General features: G+C 41.0%; 1 long non-coding RNA gene across 1 annotated transcript in view; it reads left to right on the top strand.

Annotated features, from left to right (window-relative positions):
- The window catches only part of LOC122561116, a 129,262-nt gene that overhangs the window by 55,371 nt on the left and 60,667 nt on the right, over positions 1-13,224 (top strand). Inside the window, exon 3 of the long non-coding RNA XR_006314913.1 lies at positions 9,553-9,657. This is a non-coding gene — a long non-coding RNA (uncharacterized LOC122561116). The remainder of the gene's footprint in view (positions 1-9,552; positions 9,658-13,224) is intronic.

The raw sequence follows: 13,224 nt of genomic DNA, 5'->3' as shown, positions 1-13,224 counted from the left end.
ATTTAAAGGTATCTGGATGGGTATATGAATAGGAAGGGTTTGGAGGGATATGGGCTGGGTGCTGGCAGGTGGGACTAGATTGGCTTGGGATATCTGGTCGGCATGGACAGGTTGGACTGAAGGGTCTGTTTCCATGCTGTACATCTCTATGATTCTATGACTCTATTACATCCAGGACACTCTGATCCATTCTTCTTTCACTCCTAACTCCCCCTCCCCCACCCAGCCTGCCCACAGCCCCACAGCATTGCAGAAGGTGTAAAACCTGCCTATTTACTTGCTCCCACCTCCATTTCAAAGGGCCCAAACACACCTTCCGGGTAAAGCAATGCTTTATCTGCACTTCACTCAATCTACTCTACTGCATTTGCTGCTCACAATGTGGTTCTCTGTGTGTTGGGGAGACAAAGCGTAGGCTGGGTGACTGCTGTGCAGAACATCTACACTCTGTCGGCCTAAAAGACCTTGAGCTTCCAGTTGCTTGCCAGTTAAACACACCACCCTGTTCCCTGGCCAACATCTCTGTCTCAGGCTCACAGCAAGCTAAAAGAACAGCACCTTAATTTCCGCTTGGGAACTCTTCAGCCTTCTGGACTCAATATTGAGTTCAACAATTTTAGGGCTTGAGGCATCATCTCCCATATCCTTACCCCAATCCCCACACACCTGGCCTTGTTATCACATGGTCTGCTATTACACATTTGTCTGTCCAACTGTTCATCTCTCTCTTTGGGCTCTATCTTCATGTATCGATTACTCCTTATCCCCTTCCTCCACCCTATCTTCTCCGCAAAAATCAACTTTTTCCGAGCAATCAATGGTTCTGAAGAAGGATCACTGGACCTGAAATGTTAATTCTGATTTCTCTCACAGATGCTGCTGAGATTTTCCAGCATTTTCTGCTTTTGTTTCTGATTTCCAGCATCCACAGCTCTTTGACCTGAATAACATTTTTATATTCCGATTCCTGCAAAATTGTTCTAAAATTCCCTTGAGTAATTTGACTTTGTGTTGTCTAAACCAGATGATAGAAAATGGACATTACTGATTTTGTTTTAGCTTCTATTAAGAAGCCAAAGTGACTCTGAATTTGTACTTGTCTGACCTTATTGTGCCATTGGTGTCAACTCTGCCAAGTATAGCATTTGTTTTAGGCAGAGATTTTTGCTTATGTGAACGTGAAACCAAAGTCTGAATTTCAGATATTTTTAAGCAATTTAATACACTTGAAGAATGTGGCTCAATAAATTCTCCAATGAGTTGCTCAGAGTGTCACATTGCTAAGAATATTACAATATTACAAGGATAACATTACAATGTATCTGCTAATATTGATCAACATAGTATAACACCGGACAGTGTCATTTCCATGTACATTTCACTCCCATTCCCAATCAAGGCAGGCACATTAAAGACTAAATTTATCTCCATGATAAATAAGTAAAATAAATAAAATTTATAAACCTTTTATCAAGATAGGTTCATAAAGCATAGTTCGCTAGAGTGAAGGCAGTTAGATTTATTTGAATGTTCAAGTTCTCGTACAATACTCCTGATGTATGGAATCACAGAACTATGCATCAATTATTTATTTCTTTCTTTGTTTTATTGATCTCTTTAATTTTAGTGTTTTCTCCTCTTATTGAATTCTGATTCAATGTTGTGAAACAACAGCCTAGAATGTCCACTCAATGGTGAACTAGCAGTATTCATGATCAACTTTTAAGAGGGGTGCTCCCAAGATCCAGTAATCTAACCCTCTCTCTCTTAGTGTCACACACTCTCTTGTGCTCTCTCAAGTGAACATTAAAATCATTCTGGTGCCAGTTGTAGGAGATCTCTAGCATTCAGCAACAGTCAGTTTATCAGGCAAATCAAGCAGCTAATCACATCAAACAATTATTACAGCAAGCTAACCAGGAAGTAAAATGCATCTATTTATTATTATTCATATTATAATGATTTTGTCGATAGCAAAATTAATATTGAGACATATGCCTGGGATTAATAGAATTGAAATATCAAAAAAAATTGAAAAGATGTGTTATTATAGACATCGAAGGAAATTTCAGCACGGAATGGAGAAACTTGGAATTAGTTTTTCTGAGCTTGTGAGGATATTCAAGAGCAATTGTAATTTTATCATACCGTTACAAATTCTGTTACATCTCAATTAATAAGGTGTGACCTTTGCAAGGGGTTTTATAGTGAGACTGTGATAGCTTTGGAATGAAACATCCTGACAATTCAAGAGATTTTTGAGATTCACATCTGTAAGGATTTCAGCATGCACTCACTCTGCAGAGGAACTGGATCACTGACAGGATCTGCTGGATTTCCACATTTTCCTGCACATGAACCTGTCAGAAGTTGGCTATCAGTCTTGCTGTGTAATTGCTGATAAATAATTACAGGTCCTCTAATAGAACAACCACAAATCAAGCCAAATTTTTTTTAATTTTTGGCATTGACGATATGAGTCACAGAAGAGTTACAATATGAGTTAGAAATTGAGTGAGGAAATTCCATCTTGGTCAGCTATCAGCTTTCAACTCAACCTGAGAACAACATCTGTCGCATTGCAGTTCTTTTCATTTCTCACCAACAACGTTAACATTTGCATTTATAATGGCAACTTTTAATGAAACAAATTATCCCATGCATTGTATAAATGTAAATATACATTTGGACCAAGAGGCCTAGGTTCAAATCCCACCTGCTCCAGAGGTGTATGTTTTAAAAAAAAATCAGTCTGTTCAGAGATGTTTTTAACAACACTGGAATTTGTGGGCATTGAACCTGGACCTCAGTTCAGGGGTAGAGAGGCTGGGTGGTACGGTGGCTCAGTGGTTAGCACTGCTGTCTCACAGCATAAGGGACCCGGATTCGATTCCAGCCTCTGGCAACTGTCTGTGTGGAGTTTGCACACTCTCCTTGTGTCTGTGTGGATTTCCTCCGGGTGCTCCAGTTTCCTCCCAAGTCCAAAGATATGTAGGTTAGGTGGATTGGCCATACTAAATTGCCCATTGTGGTCAGGGGTGTGTAGGTTAGGTGCATTAGTCAGGGGAAGTATAGTGTATGGGAAAGGGTCTGCATGGGTTACTCTTTGGAGGGACCTGTTTAGGTAAATGGTCTGTTTCTACACTGTAGGGATTCTATGACTACTGCTGTACCACAAGAGGGCCCTCCAAAGGTGTGCTGTACATCACTGAAAAGCTTGATTAGAAAATATTTATAAATTGATAACAAACTGTGGAGAGACATTTGCACAATTGTCTAAAACTAACTTGGAAAGTGACTAATTTTGAGCAGATTTTTAAAATTAGTTTCTCATTAGGTGGTGGGGATTGCACAAATGTTAGAAAATAAGTGACCTCATGAATTTATTGTTTTATTGTTAATTCACTCGTAATCTGTAATTCAACCTCATTGTTGTCTAAATTAATCTTGGACTCCTGCAGCACAGTGGTAATGTCCCTCCCTCTGGGCAAGGAAGCCCCATTTTCAAGACTCTTACTCCAAAGGCATGTCATAAACCACTTCAGCAGGTTGATTTAAAAATATCTAAAATTACTGATTAAGGAACACCGAGAGAGAGAGAGAGTGATGAGCCACAAAATAATGTTAAATCTGTATCAAACTGGCATTTATCAACAATATATGAAAAAGCATTGGTTTGATTTATGATCTCCTCTTGCAACAAGAAATAATTCAAACTATTGACTCATTAAATGTCACAAATATTGTCCTGATGCATTTCATTCTCCTAAAGTTGTGGGTTGATTTGCATATAAACGTGCAAAAATACATATCAGCAGCAGAAGCCCCTTTGCCTTCGCTGCTATTTGATAAGATGCTTTTGATTGTGAATTCAACTCTAATTTCCTCTCTACCTCCTTTAGCCTTTTGATTCCTTGTTAGTCAAGAATCTAATAACTCAGCCCTGAATATTCAAGGACCTGTCTCCACTGTTGCCTGGGGAAGAAATTTCCACCGATCAATGACTCTCGAGAGTGTCTTATTCCCACTCCCCTCCCCTAAAAAAAACAACTGTGTAACCCCACTACAAGGGTGAATGGGCACCACCCAGGTATGGAAGCAGGGAGTACACTAAGTTAAAGTGGGTTTGACGGAGAGAAAGGAGAAAGCGTGTTGAGGGAACTTTGGTGCTCATATGCTTTAAGAAAAAAAGGCTTGTATGTCACTCTCAGTTTCTGCACACACATTCTGGATGTTAACTTACTCGTGGTTGTGAGTCTCTCTGTGGAGGCGTGACATGCATTTTCACAGCATGTCGCAGCACTTCATGGTCACAGACAAGGCTGGATGGTCTGCTCCGAGAGCCTGCTGTACCATCTTTAACAAGCCCACACAAGGCATTGGGTCATGATAACAGCTCCTTATTCGACATCTCTAATGTTTGGTTCCCTCTGTGTATAAAGGTGTACATTTCAAAGTTTAGTTCATCCGTGCTTGATCCAGCAAGGTGCACCATACAGAGGGACAATGGTCAGAGAGGGAGCAGTCTGCATGCTGTACTTTGCATGGGTCTGTGACAATGCTCTTTTAAAAATTAGCATTTGCTGCAGCCCCCACTCCTTCACAGTTCAGCTCACTTACCCTGCCTACTCCAAGTGTACTCACAGCCAATTTTTCCCCACTTCAGGCTTTTGATTTGCAACACAATGGAAGATGAAGGTGAGTGGTCCTCTTCCAGTGGCTTCCAACCACAGCCTGGATATGCTGGTAAGCTCCCAGATATCCAGAACCTTTTCCTAGTAACCCATCCAGTAAACCCCACAGACTTCACACTTCCCCAAGTCCTGACCCAACCCCATTTATATGTAGCTAATCCTGTCCATATTTCCCATCTGACACTTGAAGTGCCCATGCCTGGTGTTGTCATTCGCAACCATTCCTCTTGAAGCCATGGTGCACCCAATGGAATGACCCCCTTTCCCACATTATACCCTTCCCAGCCATGCTTTATTGTACAACCCAATGCAAATCTTGCTGTCGATCTTTACAATGCTATTGCCCAGAGGCTCCAGATCTCCATCACTAACTTGCTGAGGATCAGTCCAGGAGATATTGCTGCACTTGCCTCACTCCCCCTTCCACTTTTGTTGCTGTGACAAACGCACTGTTACTCACCCCCTCAGCTGACATGACTGTACAGACATGGGCAAGGTGCCTATACAGCTCTCCGACTGCATTAACCTGACCCTCCATAGAGTTCCATGTGTACTGCTGCCTCAGAGTTGGTCACTTGACTGCTTGTGTGCTGCGTGTACTGTGTTTGCGGTGTAAGCTGCTGGCACACGGAGCAAGGTAATACACTGCCATCCAAGAAGTTGTGTGCCCTCAAGACCTGGGACTGCTGACCAACAAGGCCAGCTACCTGTTTCTGTGACTGCACTAATTGGCACAGCAAGGCAGGACAAGAATGCTGTAAGCATGCAGTTGAGCGCTAAGTGAGCAAGCATCGCCATGGTGCAGCCTGGTTCGGTTTGTGATCTGGATAAGTGCCACTTGGTGCACAAAGTGTCTCTGCTGTAGCCTTTCAATGCTAGTTGTTGGCGCACCCTGCAATGCAAGTCTGTGCTTCTCGAGCACACTGCTCATGCATATTACAATTGCTAGTTTGTCATGAGAAGGTAGTAGATGCAAAATGCCAATACCTATGGAGAAAGGATACATATGCTCTTTTCAATTTTCTTAATTCACTCATAGAATGAGGACAATTCTGGCCAGGCCAGTATTTATTGCCCAGTCCTAATTACCCAGAGGGCAGTTAAGAGTCAACCACATTGCTGTGGGTTTGGAGTCACATATAGGCCAGGCCAGGCCAGACCAGACCAGGTCTGGTTAAATTCCTTCTCTTCTGGTTAAATTTCCTTCCCTAAAAGGGATTAGTGAACCAGGTGGGTTTTTTTCCCTCACAATTATTTCATGGTCATCATTAGACCCTTATTTCCAGATTTCATTTTTAACTATTGAATTCAAATTCCACTATGGTGAGATTTGAACCTGGTTCCCCAGAACATTAGCTGGGTTTCTGGATTAATAGTCCAGTGATAATACCACTAGGCCATTGCCTCTGCTGTGTGCCCATTGATAATGCCTTGTGTACTGGTTTGATTACAGGTTACATGGAGATCATTCATAGAAGGTAGCAAGCTGAATTTGTCAGGTCACACACTGGGCAAACTTGACAAAAAAATTATTGTCCAGCTTGTTTGCTGATTTTGCTAAGGCTGAATATTACTGAGGTGATTTGAACTATTAACAGGGTGTTTATAAACATTAATCCCTACGAATTAGCAATCTTGCCATTGCCCAGTGAGAATCTCACCATGTTGCTTGCAAGAAGCATGAAAGATGGAACATGATGATCTTAACATCAAGATGGACCGTGCCAGACTTCTCATCCAATTCTGCCACACATCTCATCATAGCCTCTGTCGCTGAGACCCCTATAATGTTCTGCTCAAATTATTTTTCCTGCCCTTCACTTTCCCCTGCCCTCAAACCATCCTTATTAACAGCTAAACCCAAGCATTTTTGAAAATTGAACCTTGTTGGAATAAAGTAGAGAAGAAAGGACTGTAGATGCTGGAGATCAGAGTCGAAAAGTGCGGCTCTGAAAAACACAGCAGATCAGGCAGCATCCAAGGATCAGGAGCATCAACGGAATTTCTGATGAAGGGCTTACGCCCAAAACTTCAATTCTCCTGCTCCTCAGATGCTGCCTGACCTGCTGTGCTTTTTCAGTGGCATACTTTTCAACTATAATTAAGTACAGCCACTTAACCATCTTTGTGTGTGTGAAGCTTCAAGAATAACAGCTAAGAACTAATATTAGTTATCAAATAAACAACTAATTTAAAAATGGATTGAGAAACAATTGGTCCAGAATGATAAGGACTTTTGGATAACTGATAGACACCTAAAATCAATTTGGCTGCTTATGTGTCCAATTGAATTTCAATTTGCCATGGAATGAGAGTCTTTGTTAATAATAAATGACCAATGCTTTTGCTTTCCTCAAAAAAAAACAGTGAATGAATTGAATCACTTCACAATTTGTCCATTCACTTCAGTTCTGTCACTAGCTTTAAGTTTCACTCTGCATAAACTCATTGTGCCAGCAAGAGATCAGACAAAACAAAACTTGTTCCATTTCCTGCTCCCAGGAGCTGAGAAGCCGGTATGCCATTTGGAATTGAATCAGATTTATTTATTCAAATCCTGCCACTGTGTATTTTTTAACTTTTAATCAGCTTTCTTCTCCCACTGTTTTCAGGATCACTGAGGCCAATTGTCTCTTAAAACACACACACACTGCATTTAGCCACTGGGGAGAAGCCTGTTTCTAATTTTGATTTTGAATAAACTCTTTAAAGATATTTTTCCTGCTTAAACTTTAACTGAAATGCAAGGCTCTTGATAAAGATTTTCTTTGGGCAAATCAAAATGCTGGCATCAGTCTACAAATGGAATCCTTTTGAATAATAAACCTTTTCATTACACAAGGAAGATTTACCTATTGTGTAAAGTTGTTTTTGCAGATAAGCAGTCCCTTTTTGATGGAAATGATTTTGCCTTGGAAGCATACCAGATTCTGCTTTATTATTTATCTCTGCACACCTAAACAGTGGATTTTAGCTAATGAGAATTTCTGGAAAATATTTTGAGTTATATTATGAAAGCATGAAATTTCTTGTTCATTCTTATTTATCTTCGGGCTTATCTATGACCTTTTTAAATTCCTATTCAGTAAGACGTGAATACAAAGACAGGATCCATAACATTCTGTTTTATTTTTACAAGTTACATGTTCTTGGTAATTGAAGTTATTCTTTTGTGTCTCTTGAAAACTATGATTTTTTTTCTTTCATGGGATGTAAGTGTTATTGGTGAGGCTCACGTTTGTTAGCCATCCCTAATTGCCCTTCAGATGAATGGCTTGCTTTGGAGGGCACATAAGAGTCAACCACGTTTGTAAGGGTCTGGAGACATATGTAAGCCAGACCAGATAATGATGACAGGATTTCTCCTGTGAAGAAAATTCATGGATCTGAGTGATTTTTACAATCAATGGTAATTTTTTGGTCACCGTTACTGAGACTACAGTTCATATTCCAGATTTATTGGTTGAATTTACAATCCTCGAGGAGAAAGTGAGGTATGCAGATGCTGGAGATCAAAGTTGAAACTTTATTGCTGGAACAGCACAGCAGGTCAGGCAGCATCCAGGGAACAGGAGATTCGACGTTTCGGGCACAGGCCCTTCTTCCTCATTCCTGAAGAAGGGCCTGTGCCCGAAACGTCGAATCTCCTGTTCCCTGGATGCTGCCTGACCTGCTGTGCTGTTCCAGCAATAAAGTTTCAACCCTGAATTTAAAATCCACCAACTACTGTAGTGGGATTTGACCTCATGGCCCCCAGGTCTCTGGTTTACTGGTCCAGTAACATATAATAGCTTTAAACATAGACAGAAGGTTGTTACTGATAGATTTATTTTCTCACAGAAATCCTAGAAGTGTACCCAGCAATTCTCTGGATCACCTGCTGAAGGTTTGGGGTGTACCATGCATTAGGTAAGAGCATCAGGACCCCAGAGCAACCTTGCGATGTTATCATGGAGCTACACATCACTAAGCATAAATTGACAGCGTAGGTGGAATTAGAACATAATAGAACAAACTATGGAAGGAACACTAAGTTCACAATGACCTGAATACATAAAGGTAATATTTACGTTATGTAAGGACTAAGCTATAAATCAGAACCTAGTACATCTATAAATACTCTGCATGGCAGCATTTAGTATTAATGTATAACAAATGGTGTTACTTTGAAGTCTAAGTCTGAAGATGGTTCTTGATTTTGTCTTCTCTTTGAAGAGTCTTTAAAGAACCCAGCCTCATTGTGTGGCATCAAACCTTGTGATAAAAGACCCTACACTCTTTCATTCACATTCTCAACACAGCTAATGTTTGGTCCTGATGAATTGATGTTTCATGGTATGACATTGTAGCTGAGTGGTTTGTCCTGCTGACTCACAGGTGCTAGGGACCTAGATTCGATTCTCCCCTTGGGTGACTGTCTGTGTGGAGTTTGCACAATCTTCCCATTTCTGTGCAGATTTCCTACCACAGTCCAAAGATGTGCAGAAGAATCATGGTAAATGAGCGTTACAGGGGTAAAGTAGGGGGCTGGGTCTGGTTGATATGCTGTTCAGAGAATAGGTGTGGACTTGATGGGCTAAATGGCCTACTTCCACACTGTAGGAATTCTACGTTTCAATGGCAGCAATAGTTAGCATGCCATTCTTTAGCAGGGACTATGGCTGACTTGCTGGTAAGTCACTAGGAATCATGTCTTATTTTGGCAGATGCTCCAAATTTAAAAGGCAATGAAAAGTCACTTCTTACATGCAAGTTTATATCACCTTGTTCAATGATGGAATGGTACTAACAAGCCTGCTTGTTTTCTAATTGTTTTCTAAACCAATGTGTTTTCTAATTGGCTATATTTGTTCTGCAGGTCTATTTTGACAGCAACCTCTCCTACTTTTTAAGCTGCGGTGTTTTGTGGTGTTTTGAAGTGAGTGAGTGGAAGGAGATTGATCAGGTGTTTATTTCTAAGAAGGTTGGTATTCATTTTTATGGTTTCTGATTATGGAAAGCAGCTAACAATTCAAGATTTCTATGATGATCCTGTAGATTTATGGCTATCCATTAATTCAATCCTTACCTTAGCATTAGAGAAAGATTTCAGTTTACTCCAACCTATGGGGCATTGAATATTGAGCTTTGAATATGCATAAATTGTCTTGTGGTCCAGATGGTTCTGAGGAATAAATTTCAGTTTGTCTGATGGAAAAGAAGCTTTCTCTGTTGACCTTCGTTATTTATCAACCCTTGATTCTGTTCGAGCTCCACTTGAGAGGTAATTGAGGCTGACACTCCAGTGTGACATTGTACTGAGGGAATACCTCATTTTCCCACATTACAATAATGAGCACACTTCACAAATATTTAATTGGCTGTGAATTCATATTAAACATTCTGAATATTTTTGCTTTTCTGTCAAAGTCTAGAATTAATTTACTTAGCTAAAGTATCCTATCAACACATGTTAAACAGATGTCCGAGACAATCGTCCCCCTACCACATTACAGAGTCCTCCAGCAAAAACACATTGAAATATCTGTGGCACAGGTGCCTATCTGGTTTGGAAATATCAGAAAATTTAGTTTCCTGTCCTTTTCCCTCCTCAATTGCCTGGACAAGTGGCCAGAAGAGAGAGTAAAACTGACCCGATTTCTAACCCTCAAATTCATATCGGTTAATATTCCATACACTGCATGAATATAAAGCTGTCCCTTTTTCCTTTCTCTTCTCCCACAGCTACCCTACAATTAGGGATGGGTAACAAATACTGGTCTGGTCATTAATAATGAATCAAAGAAAATGTTGGAAGAATTTGCACATTGATGCTCAACCTGTTTAGCTGCTTTATCAATATACCTTCCTTGGCTATCAAGTCCTTCGTGACTTGAACCTGGAGCTTCTAGATCAAAGGAAGGGATTCTTCTCTTTGCATCACAATGCATCAAATTAACATAGAATGTAACATTTTCTTTTGCAAGGTTTCTGTCAATGCCTGTATTTTTATAACATTAACACCCAAGTGCTGAGCGTAAGCATCATTGGTGTGAAATTGGAATTGATAATCTTTATGACTGGCTGCTATGGCTGCCACTTCAGCACCTTTTAGCATTGTGATGTACATGGACACTTTCTAGACAGTTAAGTTGGACATAACATTAATGGGTTAATGAGCACCACACTCCATGAACAGCCTCATCTTCCGCCTAGGAACCCCCCCAACCACACGGGATGAATGTAGATTTCTCCAGCTTCCTCATTTCCCCTCCCCCCACCTTATCTCAGTCCCAACCCCCGGATTCAGCACCGCCTTCTTGACCTGCAATCTTCTTCCCGACCTCTCCACTCCCACCCCCTCTCAGGCCTATCACCCTCACCCTCACCTCCTTCCACCTATCGTATTCCTAGCGCCCCTCCCCCAAATTCCCTCCCTGCTACCTTTTATCTCAGCCCGCTCGGCACACCAGCCTCGTTCCTGAAGAAGGGCTTATGCCCGAAGCGTCGATTCTTCTGCTCCTCGGATGCTGCCTGGCCTGCTGTGTTTTTCCAGCACCACACTTTTCAACTCCATGAACAGCCACTGGATATGTGCAAAGCAGGCAGATTGTGATGTCAGTCAGCATATATTGGTTTCAGGTCAATGGTATTATTTTGCAGAGCAACTGTAACGCTGATTTCCTCACCCCTCAGTGTTCCCTTCGTCTTCCCTCAATTGCTGAGTCACATCACCATAATGCAAAATGTAAAGCAAGCACAAAACAAACATTCCAAACCAAACTTCAAAATGAAATAGTGTCATATTCTGCTAAAGTCAATTATTTGCCCTTGTGCATTCACCCTGTTTGTCTACCATGTGCCTTTGCCATGTGAATCATGTGAATGTTTGTGTCTGAGACTTAATTGATAGAGTTTGTTACCAACCGAGTGTAATTGATGCAATAAGGAATTGGACAATGCAGTCACTGGCATTGTCCTCCACTGCTTTCTGTTCTTCCTACCTTCAAGACATGTGGCTAGAGGGCTGGCAGGACATCTTTCTGTTTTCTTGCCTCTTCCAGCATGGACTCCAGTACAGCATCTGAAAACCTTTGAAGCCTGATCCGTACCACATTGTGTCATTATTCAATGTCTCACGATTCAGAATCCCTCTCTGCATGACTGTACAACTTTCAGCAAAGACTCCAGCCAAAATGCATCTCTCTTTTAAAAACTGTAGCCAGTCATAATATTGACTCTGCTGTGATGTTTGTTGGTGCTTTGACATCATTGGAATGAGTAGGCAGCAGGAGGTTGATATGCTGCCTGTATGGTACAACAATCAACGGGTACAGGTTAATTGTATGTCACAATTCTATGTGTTTTATAGGCCTGAATTCAATAACCCCAGTTGGCGATTCACAGAATACTATATATTAACTCTTTAATCATCACTTTTGGAGAATAATCATGATAAACTGCATTATTTGTATCTTATTTAAGGATCCCTTTTGCTTTTGAGATTTAAAATTGTGACCTTGACTCTCCCTCTAAATAGTCTATTCTCCAGTCAACAACCGAAATAGGGGAAAGAACCTTTTTTGAAAGGGGTAATAAGTAATTTTGAAAATAAATAGTCTGTCTCTGCAGCTCAGTTTTCAGAAGCAGACAAGTCAACATTTTATTTTAAACATTCTGTACCATTCCTGTAACTAACAGATCACTTCCCTACCATTTGACATTTAACCTGGGGCAGTGTTTTGTAGAGGATTAAGACGGTGTTATTTTCTAGGTCTGTAGATTGTGAAGGAGCAAAAATGGCCTTTAGTAGAGTGATATGCGCTTCTTGTCAGATGTGGGAGATTAAAGAGAATTTAAGGGTTACTGCGGATTATATCTGCAATAAATGCTTTTGGTTGCGAATCTTATCAGATCGAATGGATCGATTGGAGAGACAGATAGAAGTAATGAGGAATTTGCAACAGCAACAGTATGTGATGGATGGCAGTTATAGGAAGGGGGGGGGAAGTCTCAGATACAGACACATAGATGGGTTAACTCCAGGAAATGTAAGAGAGGTAGGTAACTAGTGCAGGAGCCTTCTGTGGCTATACCCATTTCAAACAAGTATGCTGTTTTGGAAAATGAAGGGGGTGATGGATTCTCAGGGGAACGTAGCACGAGCAGCCAAGTTTCTGGTATTGAGACTGGCTCTAATGCAACGAGGGGTATGTCGGGTTCCAAGAGATCAATTGTGTTAGGGGACTCTCCAGTCCAAGGTACAGACAGATGTTTCTGGGGCCAGCAGTTAAAAAATGGTATGTTGCTTTCCTGGTGCCAGGATCAAGGATGTCTCAGAGAGGGTGCAGAATGTTGTCAAGGGGGAGAGGGGCCAGGAAGAGGTCATTGTCCACATTGGAACCAACAATATACGAAGGGAAAAGGTTGAGATTCTGAAGGGAGATTACAGAGAGTTAGGTGAGAATTTAAAAAAGAGGTCCTCGAGAGTAGTAATATTTGGATTACTCCCAGTGCTACGAGCTAGTGAGGGCAGAAATAGGAGGATAGA

The sequence above is a fragment of the Chiloscyllium plagiosum genome, chromosome 22 (assembly GCF_004010195.1).
Source record: "Chiloscyllium plagiosum isolate BGI_BamShark_2017 chromosome 22, ASM401019v2, whole genome shotgun sequence".
Taxonomy (NCBI): Eukaryota; Metazoa; Chordata; class Chondrichthyes; order Orectolobiformes; family Hemiscylliidae; genus Chiloscyllium; species Chiloscyllium plagiosum.
The sequence above is the reverse complement of the archived record's forward strand: the minus strand, read 5'-3'. Positions and strand labels throughout refer to the sequence as shown.